Genomic DNA, 10,199 nt, shown 5'->3' on the forward strand with positions numbered 1-10,199 from the left:
AAAAAGCAAGGGAAAAAAAAGAAGCCTTGAGTAGATTTGGTAGATGGAAACTGAAAGAAACCCGCTGTCATGTATATATATATATATATATACATATACATACATATATATATACATACACACACACACACATATATATACATATATATATACATACATATATATATACACATATATATACATACATATACATACATATATATATACATATATATATATTTATATATATATATATATATATATATATATTATATATATATATATATTTGTACCTGTGTTTGTTATTTGTACCTGTGTTTGTCCCTCCACCATTGTTTGACAACCGATGGTGTGTTTACCTCCCCGTCACTTAGCAGTTCAACAAAAAGAGATTGAAAGAATAAGTACTAGGCTTACAAAGAATAAATCCTGGGGTCGATTTGTTCAACTAAAGGCGGTGCTCCAGCATGGCCACAGTCAGATGACATATTTACATGTGTGTGTGTCTGTCTGTGCATGAGTATGTGTCTGCATGCATAACTCTGGTACAAAGCTGCATGTTTTGTGACAGGCCCTAAGTCAGTTAAATAGACCCTTGAACAGGCCCTCTTTATGTGTATATATGAGTGACGGGGTCCCTGTCAAATGTAATGCTTATTTATTCACATTGTTTTGAATTAATCATGCATTATCTTGTAGCTTAGACATTTCAATGATGTGATGGTATATTTTAAGAATTTCATTGTAAGGTAGGTGTGAGAGGCTGGATCTGGTCAGTTTGAACATGAAACAGGTAGAATTCTTGGGCCAGATATAACCAGTTTAAGTACTAAAGGGTTAGATAAAAAGGATTTTAAACCTTTTAAACATGTTGTACACTTCTAGCAAAAGAAAGATGGCTGCAAACAGGATTTTGTCTTCTCCAGGAAGGTCAACTTTGTCTTTCATATTTTTCTTTTTTGAGCAGAGGGTCATTGAAATAAAGTACCAACCAAATAATGTGGTTGAGCTAATTGATTTTTTTTCCCATCCCATCAATAAAAAACAAATCAGATTTGAAGCCTTGTGCCAATATTAGATATCAACAAGAACATTCAGAGAGCACAAACCTCTTCCAAGTCAACACCAACGTCCTCTCAACGATTAGCCAGAGATGATTTTTAAAATGAGAATATCTAAAATAAACTTGACTGCTCTCACAAAAGAGAATAATAAAAATGAACCCGACCGCTTTCGAAAATGAAGTAAAAAAAAAGGGAAAAATAATCCAGAATCCTTGTCCGGTACTGGACTGATCCCAAAATCTAATCAGTTTGTGCTAGTCATGAGGCCAAACATCCCTGAAAGTTTCATCCAGATCCATCCAGCGGTTCTTGAGATATCTTATCCACAAACAAACAAACACGACTGAAAACAATACCTCTGCCTTCGCTAAGGCAGAGGTAATAATACTGCCAAATAGTGTGTATGTATGTGTATATGTATGTGTGTATGTATATGTGTATGTATGTGTGTATGTATGTATATGTATGTGTGAATATGTGTATGTATGTGAATGCATCTATGTTATGTTTGATGGCATATAGTTTTGTGTGTGCATGTGTGTGTGTATTATTTTCTAATTCTGGTACAAGGCCACACATTTTGCAAGAGAAGCCAAGTCAATTAAATCGACCCCTCCCCCGGAATACTTATGCATATACACAGACACATAGTTACATTTAGACACACATACATACAGATACGTATGTATATGCATATACATATGTATATTGTGTATGTGTATGTGTGTGTGTGTGTGTCAGCAGGCAGGTGTTCATGAAGGCTGGCTCATGCTTCCATTCAATACTTAAAGCCAACCAAGCAACCAAGCAAAGACAAAAGTTTTAGTCAACAGAAAGAACAAGAACAAGGAATTCTCTCACACTCTCTCTCTCTAACTCTCACTTTCTTTCTTAATCTCTCTCTCTTACTCTCTCTCCCTCTTTCTCCTCAGTCTCTCTCACACACACTCTCTCTCTCACTCTCTTTCTCTCTCCCACTCACTCTCTTTCTCTCTCCCACTCACTTTCTCTCACTCAAACTCTCACTCTCTTTCTCTCTCTCTGAAAATATGTGTGTGTGTATCGCTAGCCACTACACATTCTTTATTTTCTCTCCTTGTTTCTTTCTGTGTTCCTTTCTGAGGAGGAGCATAGGCTCGAAACGTTAAAGATTTTTTCACTTCCCGAGCAGTATACTAATACATCTGTTTGTTTTCTACACCACCTATCTTTGTCTTTTTTTTTTTGTGAATTCTTCCCCTGTATATATATAAACTTACCGTTGACAAGGGCTATGTAGCACTGAATGATTAAATAAATGAAAAGTAAACATTAAGAACGGGACATCACCAATGAGTGAAAAATACGTAAACACACAAGAGATATGTATGGGACAAAATACCAACAGAAGTCTAACTCCTCCTCAGTTGTCGACTGTGATATTACTCCCTGTTTCATGCTTTTAATAAATATGTATACACATATGAAGTGACTGGCATCCATCGTTGGAATCTCAGCCCATTGGATATTCTGGAGTATATAAAATAATGTATGACCAATACAATATGCACTTTTGGATTAGCCCATAAGGTATTAAAATACACATAAGGGATAAATTCTCTATATACATAACCTGAATTTTTTCACTGGATGTACTTTGGTTGCAATGATATTTACTCAACTAAAGGAGCTGTTTACAAGTTAAATTTTGGACCAATCTGGTGCCTATCACTTAAGTACCTGATTCCTTTCAATCCTCATCAACATCATCATTTAACATCTATTGTCCATGCTGGTGTGGGTTGGACAGTTTCATTGGGATTGGCATACTGGAAAGCTGTGCCAGGCTCCAGTCTGATTTTCTGGTTTTCTATGGCTGGATGCCCTTCCGAATGCCAACCATTTGCAAACATATATATATGTACTTGTGTGTGTGTGTGTGTGTATGTATATATATATACATATATATATATATATATATATATATATATATATATTATATATATATATATATATATATGTATATCATCATCATCATCATCATCATTTAGCGTCCGTTTTCCATGCTAGCATGGGTTGGACGGTTTAACTGGGGTCTGTGAAGCCGGAAGGCTTCATCAGGCCCAGTCAGATTTGGCAGTGTTTCTACGGCTGGATGCCCTTCCTAATGCCATATATATATATATATATATATATATATATATATATATATATATATATATGTATGTATATATATATATGTATGTGTATATATGTCTGTGTGTGTGTGTGTGTGTGTGTCTATGAAAAATGAGTAGAGATGGCTTTTTGAGGAGGATAATTTATATTTTAATCTTAATAATAATGTTTACAATGAGTTACTCTTTGAACTTCAAGTAGCTGTTTGCAAACCGAAAAATGCATGGTTTACTGGTTGCCTAAATAACAAAAGATTTTTCTTGCAAGTATACATACAAGATAATATACACAGAAAAGGGGTAAAAATATAAAAATATATATATAAAAAAAATACAAAAGCATGCAGGAAGAAGAAGAAGAAGAAGAAGAAGCAGAAGAAGAAGAAGCTAAACCAAAAGGAGGATAAAAACCCTGTGCAAGATACATAGGCTGGTCCAAAATATCATAATAACCTAACTGAAAATGAAGTTAATTATTTAACCAGCCTTGTAGCAAAAACCAGTAACTTCTACGGTTTACCCAAGATCTACAAATTGAAAGAAATCCAAGATAGCATAAAAGGAAACAATTTAACATATGTTGAAATTCCTAAACTCAGGGATCTGACACCATACCCGATTATTGCAGGACCAGCATCAAGTACACAACACTTAAGTAACTTAATAGATTTGAACTTCTTGAAATACATACCTAAAAGTGTCCACCAGTAGACAATTCTTATTAGTTTCGATATAAATAGTCTATACACCAATATCCCACATAAACTTGGAAGTGAAGCTATAAATTTCTATTTAACAAAACACCCGAATCATATCATGGAAAGATTCTCAAAAACCTTCATTTTAGAAGGATTAAAATGAATACTGGAAAATAATCATTTCTTCGACAACAACTTCTACTTACAGATAAAAGGAATGGTGATAGGTACAAAAGTAGCCCCCACCTATGCAATAGGCTTCCTTGAGGTCAAACTCTATTCCCAACTAACAGAAACATTTAACAAACATTTTTCCATTTATATAAAAAAACAATTGGGAACAATATTTGGATGACTGCTTTATATTCTGGACCAAAAACCAAGAAGACTTAGGAATCTTTCGCTCACTTTTAAATAATTTTCATACCTCAATAAAATTCGCCATCGAACAACACACAAAGGAATTACCATTTTTAGACATACTTCTAATTAAAGAAAATAACACCTGAAAAACAGATTTCTTCCTCAAACCTACAGATGCACACCAATATTTGAACTTTCAGTCCTCCCATCCCTCACATACTGTATGTACACACACACACACACATATATATATATATATATATATATATATTATATATATATATATATATACATACATATGTACATAGGTGCAGGCATGGCTGTGTGATAAGAAATTTGCTGCCCAACTACATGGTTCAGGGCTCAGTCCCACTGCATAGCATGTTGGACAAGTATGTTCTACTATAGCCTCAGGCTAACCAATGCCTTGTGAGTAGATTTAGTAGACAGAAACTGAAAGAAACCCCTTGTGCGTGTGTATGTGTGTGTGTGTGCGCGCGCATTTGTGTGTGCGTGCGCGCGCATTTGTGTGTGCATGCGCGTGCATTTGTGTGTGCATGCGCATGCATTTGTGTGTGCGTGCGCACACATTTGTGTGTGTGTCTTTGTGTCTGTATTGCCTCCACCACCATCACCACTGCCTGAGAACCAGTGTTGTGTGTTTACATCCCCATAAATTTAGCGGATTGACAAAAGAGACCAATAGAATAAGCAACATTGCTACTGGGTTCAATTAATTCAACTAAAATCCCCTCTTATTCATTATAGTCATCCAGGCATTAACAGAGGAATTCAAGACAGGCTGCCCCTGGGAGCTCATCTATGCTGATGACCTTGCTCTAATAGCTGAGTCACTACCAGAACTGGAGACGTAGTTTAGGGTGTGGAAGCAAGGTCTAGAATCGAAGGGCCAAAACTAAGGCATTAGTAAGTAGGAAGGGTGTCAAATCATAACCTGCTTCAGGCAGATGGCCCTGCTTGATCTGTAGAAAAGGCGTACAATATACCTGCTGTAAGCTATGAACACATAAAAGGTGCTGCAATATCAAGGGAAGATTAAATGAGAAAATAGTTATTGCATGTGGCAGATGCACTGGGGTAATAAGGGGAGAAACTAGAAGTAGTTAATAGCTTCTACTACCTAAGCAACCAAGTCTGTACTGGGGGTGGTTGCTCTGAGAGTGTAGCGACTAGAGTAAGAATACAGTTCTATATTTAGGAGATGAGGAATTATGTACATTATTTACATTTGACGGATATTTATCCTCATCTTGTTTGTTGTTAACACGATAATAATAACATCGAAAAATACCTTAGGAATAAGAATCCAGGTTTGCATTTTCCCACAAGACACCTGATGAAGGCTGGAGAGTATATCAGCCGAAATGTTGTGTTACCAACAAACAAGATGAGGACGAATATCTGTCAAATGTAAATAATGTAAATAATGTACATAATTCCTCATCTCGTAAATATAGAACTGTATTATCTAATCGGTATGGAGCTGACATTAGACTTCAATGGAGACATATAGAGAAACTAGCTCATCTTTCAAACCATCTGACTTTCTTGTATAGATGTAGAGACTCAAAGCTAATACCACCTGGCTTGAATATAATGATACCAGTAGATTCATATAAAGCTAGAAGAGTAGCGGAAAGGGCAGGGCATGCCCTCATCCATGAGAGGATCCATTACAACCGATGGAGAAAACATCAACTGAAACAAGCAGTGTCCTGAATAATGATAATAATAATAATAATAATAATAATAATAATAATAAATGCCCTGATGCAGTACCAGGCAGTGGCTCATGTGGCTTCTGATCTTAACTGATTGGAAGTGTTACCATGTACATTGTTTTGTCTTGGTAGAAAAGATGGGCTACAGCAAATATTCTGCTCAATACCATAGATTTGCTTGTCAGTTGTTTGACCTTAACCAGCTGAGCATGTCCCTTGGTGGCTGACGATATGTGCATCTCTGATCACGAGCAGAAGTAGTCGGGGAGCATCATGTGTTGAGAGGGATTCTTTGGGGTTGGAATAATTCACCTCTGGAAACATGGGTGTTTCGTTCAACATCCTCAAACAGCCCTTATTCAGGAACCTTTTGAGCAGGATGGGTTACTCGACCAGAAGAAAATTCTAACTGGGCCCCTCCTGCAAGGTTATGTGCTGTTTATCTTGATATGAGATCACCATGTCGCACACATATGGTTGTGATGCATGTGCCTGGTGTACCCTTATCAGACCAGTAGTCATGATGGGTATACTGGGTTTCATATATTTTACCCCTGTGTCACTTTGATGGCATGCACTGCTCTCTCACTCAATAATGATGATGATGATGATGATGATGATGACAATGATGATGATGATGATAACATCGAAAAATACCTTAGGAATGGGAACCCAGATTTGAAATTTCCCCCAAGACACCTGATGAAGGCTTGATGGTATATCAGCCGAACATTGTGTTAACAATAAACAAGATGAGGACAAATATCCGTCAAACGTAGATAATGTAGAGTAAGAATAGCCTGGGCAAAGTTCAGGGAGCGCCTACCTCTGCTGGCAACTAAGGGCCTCTCGCTCAGGAGGAAAGGTAGACTGTATGATGCATGTGTGTGAAGTGCCATGCTACACGACAGTGAAACATGGGTCATGAATGCTGAGGACATGTGTAGGCTTGAAAGAAATGAAGCTAGTATGATCCACAGGATGTGTAATGTCAGGGTGCATACATGACGAAGTGGAAGCGCCGAGATAAAAGTTGGACATTAGAAGCATCAAATATGGTGTGCAAGGGAGGCAACTGTGCTGGTATGGCCATGTGTTATGTATGCATGAAGACAGCTGTGTGAAGAAATGCCACTCCCTAACTGTAGAAGGAACCTGTTGTAGAGGTAGACCCAGGAAGACATGGGACGAGATGGTGAAGCATGACCTTCAGACATGTCCAGCCCTGTAAGGAATACCCCTGATGTGTCAGGCGATATGATATGCTTGAGAAGACATATTGAGTCAAGTAAAACTAATATCGTAGGTGGGGCTGGTGCCCCCTAACTGGCCACCGTGCCAGTGACCTATAAAAAGAACCATCCGAATGTAGTCGATGCCAGGTCTGCCTGAAAGTTCCCGTGCCAGTGGCATGTAAAAAGCAACAATCAAACATGGCTGATGCCAGTACCCCCTGACTGGCTCCCGTGCCAGTGGCACCATCCAAAAGCACCATCCAAACGTGGTCGAAGCCAGGTCTGCCTGAATGGCTCCTGTGCTGGTGGCACATAAAAAGCACCCACTACACCCTATGAGTGGTTGGCGTTAGGAAGGGCATCCAGTTGTAGAAACACTGACAGATCAGATTGTATGATACCTGTGTACAAAACGCTATGCTACATAGCAGTAAGATGTGGGCTGTAACTAGTGAAGGTGTGTGGCTTAGTGGTTAGGGCATTCGGCTCGCGATTGTAAGGTCACGAGTTCAATTCCCGGTGAGGTGTCATGTCTTTGAGCAAGACACTTTATTTCACATTGCTCCAGTCTTCTAAGCTGGCAAAAATGAGCAATACCTGTACTTCAAAGGGCCAGCCTTGTCACACTGAATCTCCCTGAGAACTACGTTAAGGGTACATGTGTCTGTGGATTGCTCAGTCACTTGCACATTAATTTCACGAGCAAGCTGTTCTGTTGATCGTATCAGCTGGGACCCTCGTTATCATAACCGACGGAATGCTCCTATTGGCTGTGAATACTGAGGATATGTGAAGGTTTGAAGGAAATGAAGCCAGTATGCTCCGCTGGATAGGTAATGTCAGTGTGCACATACAACAGAGTATAAGTGGCTTGAGAGAAGAACTGGGTGCACGAGGCATCAGATGTAGTGTGCAAAAGAGAAGACTGCACTGGTATTGTCATGTAATGCATATGAATGAAGACAGTTACATTAAGAGGTGCTGATCTCAAATAGCAGAGGGAATATGTGGAATGGATAGACCCAGGAAGACATAGGATGAAGTGGTGGAATAGGATCTACAGATGTTGGGACTCACAGACGGGACTGGGATTCCTGTGCTTGAGAAGGCACATCAAGCTGTGTAAAACCTTGGTTGTCCCTGCATACAGGCTATCCCCTGCATCCCTCTCCAGCTGAGCATTCCTAGCCTTGTGGGCTCATGGGTGCTGGTGCCATGTTAAAAGCACCCGACCCGGTGCCACATAAACACGTCCGTGCTGGTGCTGCGTAAAAGCATCCAGTACTCTCTGTAAAGTGGTTGGCATTAGGAAGGGCATCCAGCTGTAGAAAACTTGCCAAAACAAACATGGGGTCTGTGGGACTTGAGCTGTTCTTCAGCTGACCAGCTGCTGTCGAACCAACCAACCCATGCCAGCATGGGAAACGGATGTTGAACGACGATGATGATGATGATGATGACATATGCATATCTCTGTTATGTGCATACGTGTGAGTCTGTGTATGTGTATGTATGTGAATACGTAGTTGGCTGTGACCAAAGATGTCTCTGTTTGTGAGTAATTATGTGCACACATCAGTATGTCTGTCTGTCTGTCTGTATGTATATATGTGCATATGTGGATATGTATATATATATAAACACTCACAAATATATATACATGATCATAAACATACATATATACATTATGTATGTATATTCCTACACACATATATACATACATATACACACACCACACACACACATATAGATAGGTAGATAAATAAATATATGTATGTATATATATATATATATATATATATATATATATAGATAGATAGATAGATAGATAGATAGATAGATATAGATAGATAGATAGATAGATAGATAGATAGATAGATTGATTGATGGATGGATGGGATATACAGATATATATATATACATGCATATTTATGTGGGGGGGTCTGTGTGTGTGTGTATGTATACAGACATACATATATAACCACCCATATATACAAATACATACACAACTACACAAACACCAGCATACAACACACACACATGCAAACACACACACACACACACACACACACACACACCACACACACACACACACACACACACACACATGCACATGCACACATAGATGGATTGTGATTCATATACCACCAGAACAGAACATAATCTTAAAAAGTAAAAAAAAAAAAAGAAACAAAAGAGAAAAGAAAAAGAACCATTGAAGCCAAGTCAGAAGCGCTAATATCGATTATTTTCCTGACAAGAGAAAATATAAAGAATAAGAACATACCCAACCCCCGGCCTTCCCCACACAACCCACCCACTACCAACCACTCACCAATAATTATTGGAGTCTAAACCCAACAATTACCAGATTATAAAGAGGTTTTGAGCTTAAAATAACCAGTTCTCAAAATCACTACAGATATGATTAGAAACAAAATTTCCTCCCATCTATAGAAAAAAAAAAAAAATAAAGTTATAAATATAAAAGAAAAGGTTGGCAGTAGCTTCTTTCTCCTGCTTATTTCTGTCTTTTATATAATATTTTGAAGTTAAACAAGAACAAAAAGACTTTTACAAAAGGGAAAATCTTATGGAAAGAGAACTCTGTTTCGCTTTTGTTACAATATTCTTGTCTCAAGTAGAGGGGATTGATTTAATTGACTATTCTCGCCCTAAAACACGTAATCTTCTGTATTATAATTTTTTTCCTTTTATGTCTTAGCTAAGAGTGAAGAGTAGCGCCCATGACTTTTTCCTGGGCTTCGAGGCTTGTGGCAGAGTAGGGAGAGAAGGAAGGAGGGAGGAAGGAAGGCTATCTTCAACTGAAGGACCAAAGCCAAGTGTTTGCGATGGAGTGAATTCTGGTTACTGGCACTCAGGTAGTTATGATCACAAGTGCTCCAGTTAATCCAATCAATGGAATAGTCTGCTTGTAGAATTAACGTGCAAGTGGCTGAGC

The sequence above is a fragment of the Octopus sinensis genome, linkage group LG2 (genome assembly GCF_006345805.1).
Source record: "Octopus sinensis linkage group LG2, ASM634580v1, whole genome shotgun sequence".
NCBI lineage: Eukaryota > Metazoa > Mollusca > Cephalopoda > Octopoda > Octopodidae > Octopus > Octopus sinensis.